This window comes from Thermobia domestica, chromosome 16 (assembly GCF_964235325.1).
Source record: "Thermobia domestica chromosome 16, izTheDome1.hap1.1, whole genome shotgun sequence".
Lineage (NCBI taxonomy): Eukaryota > Metazoa > Arthropoda > Insecta > Zygentoma > Lepismatidae > Thermobia > Thermobia domestica.
The window spans coordinates 34,427,410-34,446,305 of record NC_137469.1 but is presented as its reverse complement, the minus strand read 5'-3'; the positions used below and the strand labels follow the sequence as shown (position 1 = coordinate 34,446,305).

The 18,896-nt window shown below is 35.4% G+C and overlaps 1 pseudogene across 1 annotated transcript; it reads right to left on the bottom strand.

Annotated features, from left to right (window-relative positions):
• Nucleotides 1–538: 538 nt before the first annotated feature.
• Nucleotides 539–18,368, bottom strand: LOC145672448 (glucose dehydrogenase [FAD, quinone] pseudogene; annotated as a pseudogene). Its single transcript, XR_014128624.1, has 2 exons — nt 18,287–18,368; nt 539–2,355 (listed from the first exon to the last, which is right to left on the bottom strand). The product of XR_014128624.1 is annotated as a glucose dehydrogenase [FAD, quinone] pseudogene (transcript).
• Nucleotides 18,369–18,896: the final 528 nt, after the last annotated feature.

The following is an 18,896-nucleotide window of genomic DNA, read 5'->3' as shown; positions in this document are numbered from 1 at the left end:
ATACAAGATGTTTCTAAAGTCTTCATCCAATTTCACAGTACCTATTATAGATTGAAAATGACTAACCGTGTTTAAATGATACGTCTACAATTTTAAAGACAAAGTGTCCAAGTTTCATTTGGCTGGCGGGAGATCTTACTAGTGCATAGGAGCGATGTACACTAGTAACATCTCCTGTCAACCATCAATCAGCAAACTATTCCTATCAGTATTCAAAGTATGAAAAGTGTTTGCCTATTGACTCATTTGTCGAGTGCGGCCGATAACAACTTTGCGTTTCTGAAAAGCCTATACAGCATTTTGAAATTGGATGATATTTTGTGAATGTATTAATAAGTATGTGGACTTCAATACTCCTTTCGAACTGTAAGCGTTTCATTTAAATTTTCAAGTCATAATAACTTGAAATCGTACGAATACTTTAGAGCCACTCTGTGTTTCTACCAATCAATTTTGATGGTGGGAGGGACTTTATACATATATCAACTTTAAAAAAATATAAATTAAATAAAACAAACTAGATTTTGTAAAATAAACTTTATTTCTGTAACCATTCCTCTTTGATCATGTATGCACCTTTTTCTCCGATCATTATGGCCGCTGCATGAGTGTTTCCACTAATTATAAATGGCATAATAGAATTGTCTATAACTCTTAAACCTTTAATACCATACACCCGTAGTCGAGGGTCCACTACTGCTAAAGAATCAGAAGGAGGACCCATTTTACATGTCCCTACAGTATCCCCTGCAATCCAAGTATAATGTGTAGCAAGGCATATCCAATAAGAATCGGTTCCAAATTTATATTTCGAACAAGCGGGCGCTGATTTCATATCAAGTTCAGCTCCAATGCCTTTTAATGTCGGGGTATCAAGCAAATTCAAAAGTAATTTTATGCCTTCAAGATAGACGTCTAAGTCACGAGTTTGTGTGAAGAAATAAGGATAAATCAAAGGAGGATCATCAGGATACTTGGTTCTTAATTTTATCCTACCGCGGCTACGAGGATGTAGGACTAATGGGTAAATGACTATGGAATCGTAGTAGCTTGATAACTGTGGTGGGTTTTCTGGACTTGTGATAATAAATTCTAAATCTGGATAGAGCGAATGCTGGTTCTCAAATTTAGATTGAAAGAATGCTGTTACCAGAGGGTACGATGACAATGGGCCTTTTTGGTGAATATAATATAAGTAAGAATTACATTGTTCTTGCATTGCTGACGGTATTTTAAGAGTTTTATTCAATTTTAGTATAAATCTATCTGTGGTCACGTGATCTTGGAGATTGTATCCTACTTTGAGATCTTCAATGACATTAATCTTCATTTCTTGCAAGTGATCTCTGGGTCCTATACCGGAGAGCATTAGTAATTGAGGACTTTTAATAGCGCCTGCAGATAATATAACTTCCTTTCTAGCGTGAATTACACCTACACTACCGTTTCTGTGATATTCAACTCCAAAAATCTTTCTTGTTGAGGGCTCTATGAGAACTCTTGAGACCATAGTATGCTCTGCAATATGTAGATTAGGCCTGAATTTGACTGGTCTCAGGTACGCTCGATTGGTACTGTATCGTTCGCCTCGGAACGAAGTGGTTTGAGGAACGGTAACACCAATGGGTATTTCACCGTTAATGTCATTTTTCTCAAACCCAAGTTCTCTCAGTGCGGAGAAAAAGTGCCACACATTTTCATCGAAATATTGAAAGGATTGCACGATTTGATTACCGCCAACACCATGATATTTACTATGTGCAAGGTCAGGATCTAAAATATCTTCTGATTTCAGAAAGTAATGGAGAACGTCATGGTAACCCCAGCCGATATTCCCCCGTTCAGCCCATTTATCGTAATCTAGCTTGTTTCCCCGTGTGTAAATCATGGAACTAATAGAACTCGTCCCTCCGAGCACTTTACCAGCATGCATCACACAATATTTACCACGGCGAGCAATGCAAGCTGTGTTTTCAGGTTCTGTCCTAAAAGCCCAATCTACACTAGAGTTTATTAAGTCTCTTCCTCTAGCTGGCACTTGTCCATGATACGATTCTTCACCTCCAGCTTCCAGCAATAACACGTTCCATGATGCCACTTCGGAGAGTCGATTGGCTACCACAGATCCAGCAGTTCCTCCTCCTACCACGATGAAATCATACTCTGAAAGCAGTTCAGTTGTGTCTTTAATAGCTTTCCTATTGAACGTTACTATGCTCTGGTATAAACTCATCAAGATCATGGATGCAGGACCACAGCATGTATGGAAATCTGTTATGTCACAGTTTGGCGATATGGTGGAGGAGCTTGGCCACGTCATGATCACTTCTTGGTCTTCAAGCGTATATTTAAACGCTGAAAGAAAATAAGTAGCATTATTTGTATTTTCATTAAGTATATACTGTTAATCTAGATATAAAAGAAAGTACACTCACTGTCATTAATATCTTTTTATGATACTAGCAAGATGAGAGTACATAGTATGGTGAATGAGATCACCACTACAGGAAAATGCAGGAATAGAAGAATATAAAAACAACAGAAGTAGGAGCGATTGGACAAAATCGAGAGAAATAGGAGTTGTGTGACCATAGGGTGTTCTACCTATTACAGGCGCGCACTCAGAAATTTATGTTGGGATGTCCGGAGTTTGGGGTCCACCACTAGTAGTAACTATGTCCAAGTAGTCAGTGGCGGCGATTGGACGTTAAAAGTGGGGGGAGGCAAGACATGATCTGAATATTTGTATATCAATGTTAGTTCTCGTGGTTGTTTCTAACACTTTATTTGACGAAAGGTTGTATAACTAAAAGGATGCTATTACCGTATATGGTATTTCATATTTATTAAGTAAATTGACAAGAGCAACGCAAATAATTACTAGCTCTTTGTACTCTTAAACAACGAAGGTGTAAGAAGAGATTCGATTTCTTGCTCATGAACATCTTAAAGGTCTGTCTCAAAAATTATGTGATCAGATTATTTAATAAATTTGCAAAACAAATAAATGAAAAGGATGATATTAATTATAGTAATGAATAATGAGGCTTGTTTCGCAAATGTTATGTTGCAACTGGAGATTAATGAGCAATTTATATTTTTAATTCCACATACGTTATTAAATGTATGTTATTATTCTTAGAAAGACAGTAAGTACTACAAGTACATGCTACGGCATTTAAAGAAATATTTACATGTTCGTTGCCATTAGGTGCAGTTTCACTTTCTTGGAAACACAACAATACTTAGAATCAGTCCACACTCCAGTTATACAAAATAATCCTAAAACCTAGAATTATGTTGAGTTCACTAAATTTAATTGTATATACACTCATACACCCTTAAACACGCCACTTCACTAGTATATTACACTGCAAAACAATGGAAAAGGTAAAAGTTGTTTCTTATTTCTCTTTTCCATCAATATTCCTTACTATTAGGAAGAAAAGACGTTTTAGGAACTGTCGATTTTTGTGCAATTAAAGAATAACTTATGACTTTTTTTTTTTTTTTTAATGTTCTCTTAATTAGTTTCAAAGCGGCTGAGTAACATATCGAGCCATTGTAAGAAGAAATGAAAGTACGCTGGAATTGTTGCGCTCCAATAGCAATTTTGGAGCAATTTTCCGTGGCAATTAAAACCCAGTTCGTGTAGCTTCCTTAACTCCACGAGAAGACAACCAATACGTACTCACGCAACGGCAAATATTATCTGCCACCATTTTTTTCTATGAATCAGTAATGAATAATAAAACTTTACATTTCCAAATGAAACTATTTACATTACTAGGTCACTTCAAAAAAGTGGGGGGGCAACTGCCCCCTTTACCCCCTTTACCCCCCCTAATCGCCGCCATGCAAGTCGTTAAACTGGTATTATTCTACACCCGATAAAACGATAAGAAATTTTAAAATTTCCACCTATATTCTCAGCAAAAATAATAAAATAAATTGTTCTTATAAGAAAAGAAATAGTACAGACGTAGTGTAAGATCAAATTTTAAGGTATATCAACCATTTTTCTTCGAGAGCAATCATAGTTATCTTAGAAGAGTAGTACGACCTGGCATATACGGGGCGAAATGTTGGACGACGAAGGAGAGAGAAACAAAAGTTGCATGTTGCGGAGTTGAAGATACTGCGGTGGATGTGTGGAGTGACGCGGAAGAACTGAAGTGATCCGAGAAACGCTAAAGGCGAGACTAGTACTAGAAAATCTGCAAGAAAGTAGGGAATGGTGGAAACTTCAACATCGAAAAAATGAAATGAAATCTTTGAGTCTTACGTCTCACGGTTATGCCGGTTAGGCTAAAGGAGACGGTGATTACGAGAAATGAATGAAATGGTGGAATGAAGAAAGTGGGAGGAAACGGGAGAACCCCGAGAAAACCCACGCACACGATGTTTGTCCACCACAAAGTTCACTTGGCGGGAGCAGGCTTTGAACCCGGGACCCCATGCACTAGAGGTGAATGTTCTACCACTGAGCCACCTTGGCCCCCAACTTCAATATCGAGGAACTGCATAATTTACACTGTTTACCAAATATTGCTAGGGTCATCAAGTCTAGGAGGCTCAGGTGGACTGGTCACACAGCCAGGATGGAAGAAAGTAGGAAGTTTTAACTGGCAGTTCAAGTGGAAAACGACCATTAGGAAGACATAGGCGCAGATGTGAGGACAATATTAAAGTAGATCTCGCAGAAATAGGAATACAAAATAGAAACTGGATCCAGTTGGCTAAGGATAGAAATCAATGGGGACGCGCTGTTATGGACGCGTCATTCAACCTATCGGTTCCAGTCTATGAGACAACAGGAGACGAATTTTTATGACGAGACAGTGGTCTTCCAATAAAAAGAGATATACTTTTTAAGGCGAGACAGCAATTTCACATCTTTCCAAGACGAAATACTCCCAAATTTCGTCTCGTAAGCTTTTAAGCTTTTGATGTTCCAATTAATCCGCTACACCACATGACACATTGCCAAACTTCATTAAGCTAACTTGTTAATTCAATCGAATAATTTGCTTTTCGTTACTGTATGGTTAGCGTACGCGACTTTGACGCTGGACACCTGGGATCGATTCCCGGTGAGATTGATTTTAGTTGAGCGTCCCTTTCAGCAGCGAGGCTATATGAGACGTGGACCTACTGATTAACGTGGAATCCGAACCACATGAGCTCCCGCCGGGAATCGAACCCGGGTCTCCCACGCCAAAGGCGAGTACGTTAACCGCTTAGCCACGGAGGAGCTCTCCCGCTGAGAGTTCATAGGTCCTTGTCTCATACAACTTCGCTGCTGACAGGGACGCAAAACTACACTGAAGTACTAACCAATCTAATTTTTACACATAATAATAATAATAATAATAATAATAATAATAATAATAATAATAATAATAATAATAATAATAATAATAATAATAATAATAATAATAATAATGCGAAAGAAGTTATATAATTAACTAACTAAGAAACTCTATGGCCTATGGGACCCGGAGGTTCAATGCCGCGTTCACAAAAGCTCTCCACTGACTTCTATCCTTAGCTAACTGCATCCAGTTTCTACTTTGTATTCCCATCTCTGCGAAATCCATCTTAATATTGTCCTCCCATCTGCGCCTAGGTCTTCCTAATGGTCGTTTTCCGATTGGTCTTCCAGTCAAGACTTTGAAAGCGTTTCTACTTTCTTCCATTTTAGCTAAATGACCCGCCCACCTAAGCCTCCTACACTTGACGACCCTAACAATGTTGGGTAAACCGTATAAATTATGTAGTTCCTCGTTATGAAGTTTCCGCCATTCCCCAATCCTGTTCCTCTTGGGTCCGAATATTCGTATCAGGATCTTGTTCTCAAATACTTTCAGTCTATGTTGTTCCCACAGAGTAAGTGACCATGTTTCTCAGCCATACAAAACAACAGGCGTGATCATCGTTTTATATATTTTAAGCTTCAAATTCCTCGACAGAATTCGCGACGACAAGAGATTTTGAACCGAATACATACATACATACATACATACATACATACTACATACATACATACATACATACATACAGACACAGACACACACACAGACACACACACACACACACACACACACACACACATATATATATATATATATATATATATATATATATATATATATATATATATATATATATATATATATATATATATATGTGTGTGTGTGTGTGTGTGTGTGTGTGTAATCGATGTTGATCTTTTATATGTTTAAGTACCAAATTTCAGGATTCTACCAGGAACGGTTTTTATTTTACAGGTAATTGAATGAACCATGGCGGAGTCAGATGTCAAATTCATCAAAGAGGAGTTGCGAGGTGTAATGAAGTTCTTCTTCCTGCAACAGAAGACGCCCAAGGAAATCCATGGTTGCATGCCAGACACATTGGGTGGACAATGCCCGTCATACTCCACTGTGAAGAAATGGTGTGCGAACTTCAAGCGTGATGAATTTTCAACAGAAGATGCTTACTGGTGTGACAGGCCAGTGTCAGTGTCAACTCCGGAAAAAGTGGACCAGATTCATGTTCTGATTTTGAGCAACAGACGGATTTCGCTTCAGAATATAGCTGACAAAGTGCACATATCCAAAGAACGTGTTGGGTCAATAATCCATGATCAGTTGGACATGCCAAGCTTTCTGCAAAATAGATTCTGAAATGTTTGAACGCGGACCAGAAACGCGAAGGTGTGAGATCATCGCAGGTGATTTTACGGCATTTTGCGAACTCCAAGAACGATTTTTCGAATCGACTTGTTACCCAGGATGATACGTGGTTGCATTACTTTGATCCGGAAATCAAACAGCAGTCATGTGAGTGGCGCGGCTCAGGATCTCCAAGGTCCAAAGAATTCAAAGCACAAAAGTCCGCAGGGATTTGCTTGCCCCAATATTCTGGGATAAGGATGGTGTTTTGCCCTCAGACTACTTTCCAAAGGGCCAAACCATAACTGCAGAGTATTACTGCAGTCTGCTGGCTAAGGTAAAGGACGCTATTAAAGAAAAGCGCCGGGGAAAGTTGACACGAGGTGTCTTGTTCTTGCAGGACAATGCTCCCATCCACAAGGCTGGCAGAACAATGGATTTTCTGAGGGACCTAGGGTTTCAGTGCATTGACCACCCACCTTACTCGCCAGGTCTTTCCCCTTCTTATTGTTACATGCTTCCAAAACTCAAAACAGCACTGAAAGGACAGAAATTTCACAGTGATGAAGAGGTGATAACAGCTGCGGAACAGTCTTTTGCAGAACTTGAGATTTTTTTTATTTTTTATTTTATTTATTTTTTATTTTATTTATTTATTTATTTTATTTTTATTTATTTATTTATTTTTTTTTTGAGGAGTTGGAGAAGTTGCAACATCGAAGTGCCAAGTGTGTTGACCTTCGAGTTGACTATGTTGAATAGCCTCACACTTTTATGCCTGCAGCTCAAGTCCTTCTGGGTCGGGCCAAGAACTTATCAGCCCACCCTCGTATATATAATGTCCACACTTTTTGCTCTCATAACTAAAAAGGCACCTCTAAATTACCAAACAAGGTCAAATTGAAGAAAATACATTCTTATAGGCAGACTAAGCTGACGAAAGTAAAGTAGATTGCGTTGATCACAGTGGTCGCTACAGATCTTCTTATAGCTCTAATTAAATTCAGCTACCTATTAAATTCGCTCAATTATTGAAATAAATAACAAAAAGTATTGAAGAAAGTTTCAAGGAAAAATGAAAATTATCATAGACATTATATTATTATAACATTAGTATTAGTTCTGAAACTCATTAGAAGAAAAGTGTTTCTGAAAAACATCATTAACAAATCATACTACCTCTTTTATGATCAATTCTTATGTTTGGAAGTATATCGGGAGTGTGAAGAGGAATTATAATTAAATCCTGTTACCTGGGTTTATTGATAAATCATATAATTGAATAGAAACTCATAATTAAATAATATGAAGTGAATTAATATCATTCACATCTCAGCTTCGTTTGGTTGTCAAACGTGTATATTTTTAATTACAGAAACTCCTTAAAGAAGGGGAAGTTTTTTAATTACAGAAACATTTAAAAGGAAAGAAAATGTTAAAAATTGAATGATATGCTTAAGTTCGAAAATTTTACAAGGTAATAATCAATCGAAAGGTAGCACCTTTAAGTTAGAAATTACTTGCAAGGAAGATAAAATATCCCGTTTAAGTGGAATGTTTTGCTCGACAACTGTAAGTATGACTTTCCACAAGAATTGGCAGCATCCAAGAAATCAACTATCAAAAAATGGAAATTTAGATGAGAAAGTTCCTGTTTTGAACGTAAGTTCCCTTTTAACTAGTTTTCGGTGAAATATGATTCGGCCAAACAAGAATTCCTGTTTCACTAACCATAGCTGACTGCATAGCTATGTAAGTAATTTCGTAGCTTAATACATTGGGTGAAACCGGCGGGAGTCAATATTTATACCATTGGACAAATCTCTTTAACGTGTTGAGTATCTACTAAGTCATCTCCGTTTCTTTTTAGCTCATTGATTTACACGGAGAACTATTTTTCGTTTTTAAATAAGCTTAAATTTACTGATTCTTTAAGTCTAGTTAAATGTCCTTTACTTTATTAAAAAAAAATTGCATTTTATATTAATTAAATATTAGTTAAAATAAATTTAGCTATTAGATATTAGAAATATTAACTTTCACGAAGTGTAGGATATTTAAATGTACTTGAAAAAGAAACCAATAAAATTAAATCATTAACATTCCAGGTTATTTCAAACAAAACAAAAAAAAAGGAAAAATAATCACCAATATAAATGCGTGAGCTAAGAAAAACAAAGATGACGCCGATGTTCAACATCCTTAACACTTGAAACAGACAGACATTAGCAGTTATACAACTATTCCGTCTAGTGTTGCCGACAAGACGAGAATTTTTTTGTCTTGTTTCGATTCTTATATGGAAAACGAGACGAGAAGTGCATTTTCAAACTCGAGTCGAGACGAGAAACACGATTTTTTTTCTCGTTTTCGAGACGAGACGCAGAACATGAAATTTGTCTCGTTTTCGAGACGAGACAAGAAATGACTCGAGTCTCGTAGGGAATACAAGTTCATTCAAGTCTCCGATCTCAAACATTATACTAGTGTTATCTGATTCATACGAAACAACTATAAATTGATAAAAAAATATATTGAACGAACATAATTAACAGCATTTATCAATGTTTAAAGATACGCATATCATTACACAAATATACTCCAATAATAAACATAGTTTAAATGTTGTTATAACACACTATTCATGGACCTCTCGTGACTCAGAAGGGTTCCGATAACTTGAAAATCAGGGCATATATCGTCTCATCTCTTCTTGTGGGCAGTACTAAGCTGTCAAAAAGCTGATCTTGCGCTTTGCTCAATTTTACCTTCTAAAAAATGCCTTAGTAATAGCCTAAATTGTAACATGTACGTTATTTTCTTTAATTGACTCTCAAATAAGCTCTTATATACATACTGCACATACCTTCTCAGGTAACACAATAGCACATTGGAGAAGATCACACCAGCAGCTTCTTAACTGAGGAAGCAAGCGTGTTAAAGACAACTAACCTTTCTCAGACCTACCACGCAGTTCCTTCCGTTTATATAATGTTTAAGAAAAACAATGCTGGAGAAAAATGTCAGAAATAACTCTAGTTCTAAAGTGACATTTTTCTCAGAAATCAAGGCGAAGAAAAAGAACACACTGCAGGATTTATCTTATGTGTCTGTGTCTGTCTGATTAGCACCCGAGGTCACTACGGAAGATCTCTTGTAAAGATTCTTGTCTATTAACGGAAATTTTCGTTCCACTTCCGGTGTCCTCTTGTTTGGCAGAATTTACTTACCGAAGGAAAGAACGTTCTCACAGGACTTCACAAGATAACCTTCGTTTGACTCGTCTTCAAAACTAGTTTTTTTTTTTTTTTTTTTTAATACATCACAGATTTTAATCTTCTTTTTGGTTACTTCCATTGTTTTATTTTATTTTGTGAATTCTGGAAATATGACAATATAGGCAGGTTCATAAATATTCATTCTGCATAATATTGTTTAAGTTACGTAACTAGCAGTTTTTTTTTAAATGTTGTAAACAGGAATTAGACTATATAAATGCAAATTTTTAGAACTAAAAATATCGCTGTAGCCTCTAACAAAATGCAATCATTACTGCTATCAACACGATCCATAGTTGGCAGATTCAAGATTTAAACATTTCTGCGTCATTTTAATTTCACCCTAACTGTTTTAAATTAGTGTTTGTTTCTGTCTCATACATAAAAAGGACTAGGACACTTCTACCGGTTTATCTCTGACACCTGCAATGGGTCTGTTTTATAGGACTTCCAATATTTTTGGAGATTTAAAAATTAAGTAAAGAATATATTTTACAAAACTTTACATTGCGGGCACACATATTCAACAGCTAATAACGGATAATAAAATATCAGTGGACGAATTTTCGACAATAGGAACATTTACTATTGATATGCCACATTGACTTGATCCCTAGTCTTCCATTGCAAGCGCTGCTATCGGCTGAAGGAAATCCACTCGCTTTCTCTCGCTTAGCAACAGCTGAACCCTTATTGGCTCAACGCGTGGGTGTGTGAGGGTGTGAGCGTTAGTTCGCATTTTTGCCACGGCTCAAGTCGTTTTGGCAGCACAATAGTTATTTGATGTAACTTTAATTTCTATAAAGATGTTTTATTTTATTACCAGCATAAATGCCCGTTCTTCGCATAGAATGTTTAATGAACATAAAACCAGTAATTTAAATCCTGTAGAAATTGCTCCGTTTTCCTCCTTCAGAAGCTGAATTTATGAAAACGCTGACGTCAGACACTTGAGTAGGATGTGGGAGGAAACGGGAGTACCCCGAGGGAAAACCCATAGACACGATGTTGTTCACCACAAACTTACTTGGTTGGGGACCGAAGCAGGAACCCCACGCACTGAAGGTTAGCTGTATACCACTGAGCCACTGTGCTCCGTCGGTTATTTTTAATATATTATATAATAAAAACAACTGAGGGAGGCACGCTTAGTAGTAGAGCGCTTATCTACGGTGTGTGGGGTACCTGATTTGATACCCAGCCATGAAATTTGTGGTAGACAACATCGTGTTCTATGGGTTTTTCTCGGAGAATTCCTGTTCCCTCCTACGTTCTCATCAAGTGTATCATCGTTTCCGCCGAGTTTTATCTCCCTAAATTCAAGGATTAGTTAGATATATTATTCTTAGCAATAAGCTGAACCCCTTTTAACCTCCTTAGAATACATGACAAAAGTTTTTGTCCAAATTCATATTTTTTAGCTAGTGTAATATGGAGTGGGCGCTGGTCAGTGAGTCAGTTTTACTCTTTTATACGTATATAGTATATATACAATTATTGCTTAACCAAGTTCGAGATATAATGAGTCACACAGACACAGTTATTGGAAACAATAAAGGAAGACGGCTAGGGGTTATATGTAAAACTATCATATCTTTAAAACTCTCTGTGATGGTTCTGACTCCTTAACACTATAAGAAGTCAGTGTAGTTTGTGTAAGTGGAATATTAATTGGCGTGTTCAGTTGAGTGCGTGCATAATGAAATTATGATTAGATAGTTCTTGTATTGTACAGGTAGTGTTGTTAATCCTAATCTTCAATGTATTCCTCTACTCCAGCTCATTTGTTTCCAGTTTGCCATAGTTCTCTTTAGAACAACAACGGAAAGGATCTTGTCACTCTAACCCTGAACTACTGGCTTAGTGGCCGCGCCTAGCTACGTTAGAGTAAGTGGGGGTAGAACCTACCTTCAGGTAGAATACTGACACATTGACATAGGGTCTACCCTTAAAGTTATTCGTTGAGAAACCAAAAGTGAAAATAATAGCCTAAGAAAAAACTGTTATAAACAATATTTTTTATAAAATGCTCTAAAGAAATTGTAGTAGTAAGACTAAAAGAGTTGGAAGTTCTTCCTTAGGACATCAATTTAGCATTAAATAGCACCCAACACTTTGTCTTAATCTTGATGATGATTTGTAGTTTAACGTCCCTTTCAGCAGCGAGGCTATATGAGACGGGACATACTGATTAACGTAGGATCCGACCCACATGAGCCCCCGCCAGGAATCGAATCCTTTCCGGCGGGAGCTCATGTGGTTCGGATTCCACGTTAATCAGTAGGTCCACATCTCATATAGCCCTCACTGCTGAACGGGACGTAAAACTCAAAATCAACTCAACTCAAGGAATCGAACCCGGGTCTCCCATACCAAAGGCGCGTACGCTAATTGCTTATCCACGAAGGAGCTCTAGTCTTAATCTTGTTTCTTAATTTTTCCTCACCAAAAAATGATTTTTCTTCCATTTTAGTGCATTTTATAAAAGCATCATTTTAAAATTTTTGAACCGTTATTTTTTCTCTCTTTTTTTTTATTATAAGATACTTTCATATTCAATCAATTGTTAAAGTTTATCACAATCTGAAACGTAATTCATGAAGATCTCCTGAATGTTATATGCACACGCCAACTTCAGAGCTCTCATGGTTGCATAACATAATAGGATATATAGTTAGTAGAGAACAATATAATTTTCCAATAAAACGATAAGCCAGAGAGAGAAACTTATGCAAATTATTATCGTCGGGTTTATACGTGTACAACATTTCAGAGCACTTTTGTTTGTTTATATGGAAATACGTGAAATTTAAGTTGCAAGATATGACTCTAACAAGAAAACAAAGCCTTTAGATTGCAAAGCAAAAATATAACTGTTTACCCTCACTAGATTAAAGTTCTTCGATTAAAACTATCGCAGATAATTATTTAATATCCTCATAATTTTTTAATATATCTTATGATTTGTCTTGAGGATAGTATCGATGGACTTGAATGATAATCTATTCCAGGAGTGGATAAACTATTGTAATGTATGGTAGACAATCAGTACACGGGTTTTCCCTCAACTTTTTTTTTTTCTATTTTATACAGTATTGCACACAGAGTTACAAATAAGTAATGATTTTTATTTTAAGTTGGACCTCCTGCCCCGTGCAGCGCGGAGTTTGGTAAGGAACTTCTTGCCCGTAGCAGCTCAGAGGTAATGAAATCTTTCCGGCCCAGAGCAACTTGGAGAGATAGGTAGGATGTAATCAGTGGGAGACTGATGACCAGGGCCCGGATCTTGTTGACCTTAACTTTTCTAAAAAGTGACCTATAAAATGACACTAAAATTTCTGTAAAATGACCCTAAAATTCACAAAAATTGACCTTAAAACTTGCGTATTTTAAAACGTTTACTTCGTTAAACATACTTTTTAAAAATATCTATTGGATTTTAACTATCATTTCTCAGTCATTTTCAAAAGTTTTGTTTCAGTTAGTTGCAGCTCATTGATCAAATGTTGTGTTCAATTATCAGTCCATTGTACGGTATTGTACGTACTGAAAGTGTCAATTCACTCCCGAGTTGAAACTAGGAAGTACCCTTAAACAGTGGTTTATTTGTGGATTTTGTACAAGGGGGGAATATTTATAAAGAATTGCTACCAAAACATGAAGTTGAATTATTGTACTTTAAAACAGATTATGTAGCCTATGAAAGGGGGAGATATCTTTCCAGGCTAGGAAGACTGAATTAAACTTAGAGACAGGGAAGTCAAGACTTAGAAGGGGGGAAATTCCCAGGCTTCCCTGGCTACAAAAAAATCCCTGCACTTAAAGAATAAAAGTTCGCAAGTGTAGACTGTATACACGAGAATAATAGATAAAAAGAAGTTTAAAATCTTTGAACGCCTTCTAATTTATTCTTAGTTATTCACCTGATCATATCCTTTGTGGTCAACAACCCGAAAACATCTATTTGACCACCTACCAACCCCCACCCCTCGTCAACCAGCTACAGTTTAGTGTTCATTAGCTTGTTAGGAATGCAGTTTTTCCATCCCAAAAGTCAGGAAGCAGGAAAAGAGATAATTTAACTTCCTGTTTTTCAAATCCCCGTAAAAGTATTCATTTTAAGATTTCTTTATGTAGAAGAAAAGGAATAAAAAGACCATAAGTGACCTAAAAGTTACCTTAAAATATTAAAAAATGACCTGAAACTTCAAAACGTCAAAAGGTAACCAAATGTTGACCCTAAAAAGATATATTTTTAGAACCTAGAGTTGATGAACAATGTTTATATTTCAACTTGTCTTGTCCGATGCGTAACAGTAAAAAGTTGACTTTTCAACAAGATCCGGGCCCTGCTGATGACTTTTGCCTTTGTATATCTTATATATATATATATATATATATATATATATATATATATATATATATATATATATATATATATATATATATATGTATGTATAGCCAGTTTGCAGGCGGAGCCTGTGGAAGGGTTGAAAAGGTCCTCTTTATGACTCTTGTGTCATTTTTGTATTTTTTGTGCTTTTCTTGTATTTCGTTCGAAATGACATTCGTCAGCTGCTTGCGATCTTTGTGCTGAAGCACGCGGTGATGTTTGTACGAGATTCGTAAATATCTGTTAAGGGAATCCATTTGTAAAATGTAACTAATTATAATAATAACACAACTGTCAACCTATATAATGCTTTTTATTTCTTGGGAACAAGAGCGAGACCCTTTTGTTTGGTATTTAACATTTACTTTTAGTTCTGAGACTATATGAAACTTTAACTTCTATTGGAAATTGAATTCAGTATGATGGAAACATCGATCAACGATCAGAGTAAATTCCTACAAGTAGGCCTATGAAATTTATTAATTTGAAAACAAACACGTCATTGCTAATTAAAAACTCAACCGAATTGTTAAAGGTCTTGTTTCGCAATCGAGAGGTCCTGAATTAGAATCCTACAATCCGCCATCCTGTCGAATATCTACAATTTTTCAGGAGTTTCCCTTTTTCACCAGACGAATTTTGGATTAGTGCCTTGTAGATTTCATTGGAAAATTTCTTCTTAGTTCTTATTTTTCCTATTGTAAAAACAACTTTAAAGCTGTTTCTGACACTTCATTAGTAAACACATTTTCTTGTTGTGTAGTTGTTGTAGAGGTAGTTTAGCGCCCCTATTCGGTACCAAGACTATATGAGATATGGACCTATTGTTTAAGGTGAAATCAGAAACACCACAATGCCTTCAAACTGCAATGCTGTCCCACCGAGAATCGAACCCAGGATCCCATGCATCTAAGGCGTAGGCGCTAGCCGCTACAATAGTATCAGCACATGTTGGCAAGAGATTGTCCAAGGTGAGACATATCATGCCCTCAAGGCCTCTATATCAATCGACAGACTTCATTGCGTGAGGGTAAATCCTCGAATGCACTTTTCAAGAAACTAATTTTTATGGCACTAAAAGTATGTGATAATGAGATATAAATTAATGACATAAAACTATCACCAACTACGAAGCTTTAATTTTAAAATATTTTTCATTACATTTATTGTCCTAGTAGCTGTACTATTTCTTGAAACAAAAAGTGCTTTAAGCAGCAAGAACTAATTTTCCAGTAGGAAAAAAAAGACATAAATAAAAGAATATTCTTTTGAATATTCATAACGTGATAACATAATGCGATAAGACAGTTTTCATTATGTAACTGACTTATTTTTAAAATTTATTCAAGTCACAATTAAATTTTTAGTTCTAATATTACTTTCAGTATATAAAAAAGTAGACCAAAAATGTGTTACTGTACACAATTCTATGTCTAAAAAACTTTTAAAATGTCAGGGCCTAAAAATAATTTTGTCAGTAAATTTATTCTGTTCTAAAGATAGCTTGGCTTGCGTAGTGATCGTTCTTGTTACGTAAAGCTTGCATGGATGGATTTTCATTTATTAACAAAATCCTATTCTGTTCGTAAATCCGAATTTATGGGTCAAGCTTTTAAAAAAACGAAGCTTTACGTCATAATCACGAGCATTTAGGGTAATAACCTTATCAAAAGCCTAAGTATATATAACCTATAAAAAAAATCAAATGACGCAAATAGTAACTAAATTTTGTGACTGACGTAGTCTTTATGTTAGTCATATACTAAATCATTAAAGTTTATATTTCATGTGTTGACTCGTAAAACTTCAAAAAAATTCCGAACTATATCAAAAATTTTCATAGCCACAAATACAATTTAATAAGTAATCATTTTGCAAAGACGATAATAATAATAATAATAATAATAATAATAATAATAATAATAATAATAATAATAATAATAATAATAATAATAATAATAATAATAATAATAATAATAATAATAATAATAATAATAAAGTAAATTTCAACGTAAAGCCATTTCTAAAAACTGTAATAGCATCAATTCACTAATTCCATACCAGGACTTAAAACTAACATTGTTCTTAAGTGACCAAGTTAAAATTTAAATGATCTGAAATCTTTTAGTTTAACGTCCCGCGATTATGCTCTTTAGTCTAAGGGAGACAATGATTAAGGCAAGTGAATGATGATGGAAGAATTGGTGGAATGAGAAAGTGGGAGAAAATAGGAGTACGCCGAGAAAACCCGTAGACACGATGTTGTTCATCACCAGGAGCGTCATTTCAGATTTTGCTTGGGGGGGCAAGACCCCTTGATATTAGTAAAATTTAGCGTTTTTCACTGATTTATTACTATGCTGTTGATAAAATCTATATACATCTCAAACTCAGGGGGGGCAAATGCCCCTTCCTGCCCCCCTAAATGACGCCCCTGTTCATCACAAACTTATTTGGCCAAGGATGGAACTAGGGACCGCATACACCAGAAGTACGCGCTCAACCACTGAACCACCGTGTCCTCTAATCAAGTCAAAGACTCCAACATCACCTTTACTATCAAATATACACATTATAAAACCTGTCTTATAATGTGTACATTATGTACATTATAAAACCTGTCTTATAGTCAATTTATTAATTTAACGTCATTAAAAGCTTCACACAAGGTAAAACATATCTTTTATTTATCTCACCATTAGCATTAGGTAATGCATTAAAAAGTTCACTATCAAAAGTAAACTAAATTAACAATTATTTTTATAGTTGTTATTAAAAACCTCTCGCAAACGTCCCAGGACTTGTATTCATAAAATAAAACCATAACAAGGTAACTACATGGTGAAAAACGCTTTAAGTCTTAAGTCTTTGTAACAATTCTAAAATATAATAATTACCACTCATTCCAGCTTTGGAACTTCTTGTATAAAATAAAAAGACAAATTCTGACCAAAGCATATATTATTTAATAAATAATATCGTTAACGAAATATAAATTAGACTACTAACTGTTAAACGCCGAAACTGTAACCAGTTTATTTTTTAAGTAGTATACTAGCTGAACCAGCGCTCTTTACAGAACGCATCATTCACATATGAGCATGAATCTCCTTGTCATTCCTCACAACATCTATACATGTCCCTTTACAGACACAAGTGAAGGACGTCTTGATAAAAATTGGCAAGGGGTATCATAAAGGGGAGATTTTTTCGATTATTTTTTTTAAATATCTCGCACTGTTTGCAAGATTTGAACCTACTTCCGGTTGGAGTTTTAATTCATGTATGATCAGTGTTTTCTTTCTTCTTGCAAGCAGCATATAATAAGCAAATGCATTCATTGCATACACAATTAATTATATGTCAATGACCAATGATGTTCATTGGGAAAAACACTCCAAACAATAAAGATTCATCTTAGATAGAAGAAATGGTTATCCTTCGTTTTTCGTTATTATTTGGCCATGAAACAAACGCCGGAGATATATACTAACCCAGTATACAAATATGTGATGTTGGAATATATAACTCGTAGGATACGATATTTTAATTTTTAAAATTTCAACACTTCCAGTGTATCCTTAAAAATATAATAAAGGTACAACGGCCATTTAACAAAATCAATGAAAACTAAACACTCTACACAAAATTTGCAATTGATCAGTGAAAACGGCATCTTTCTCGAGCTCGTGGTTTCCGAGATTTCATGATCAAAAGAACTGGCCACAAACATATAAACGTTCATAAACATACAAATTTTTCTTAGCCACAAACATATAAAACTAACATTTTAATATATAGAAAACTGCTATAGTCAGAATTGGTCTTTTAATATAATATAGTATTGTAAGGCACAGGTTCAGTTTCTAACAGCACAAAAAACAAAAATAAAAAACTTAAACTGTTCATTTGTTATTTCAAAATAAATAAAACCTCACCTTTGAATCAGCAAAGAGTAGAATACTCCCTCCGTTTAGGTACGAAACAAAATTCCAAATACTTCTATTCGTAATGCATCGTCAATTTTTATAAATAGAGACCAAAGTTATAAATCAATTTTATCTCATGTAGTGTACAAGAGCTAACACAGAGGTACCAGGTCATCTCAATTTGAAAACAATACAATGTTCATCTGTCGTGTTAAGTTCTATACAAGGATGCGGCTGACAATATTGGAAGCGCTCACATGAAGAGTTTAAATTTCACACGAAAATCAAGATGAACGAGAACTAAAAGCGAGAACGGAATTATTTACTGTATTGTCTCAGATATCTTTGGAGGGAATTGTGTAAGTAGATGTAACTGGAGATGTAATTTTCCGACACATGAAAGTAATAAAATAATCACACTTTTTCTTTCTTTTTTTCTTTAAGTTAAAAGTTTCAAAACAATGACAACAAAATATTTTAAACAGAGTGGCACAGTACAACCAATGTTCCAATTGTCTGTACTTTATAACACATGCCACTAATTAAAAGGGTTATAATTTTTAGGGGCAATTTTTCGCAGGAAAAAAAGGAAGAAAAAATGTGCTAAAATAAGGAGAGA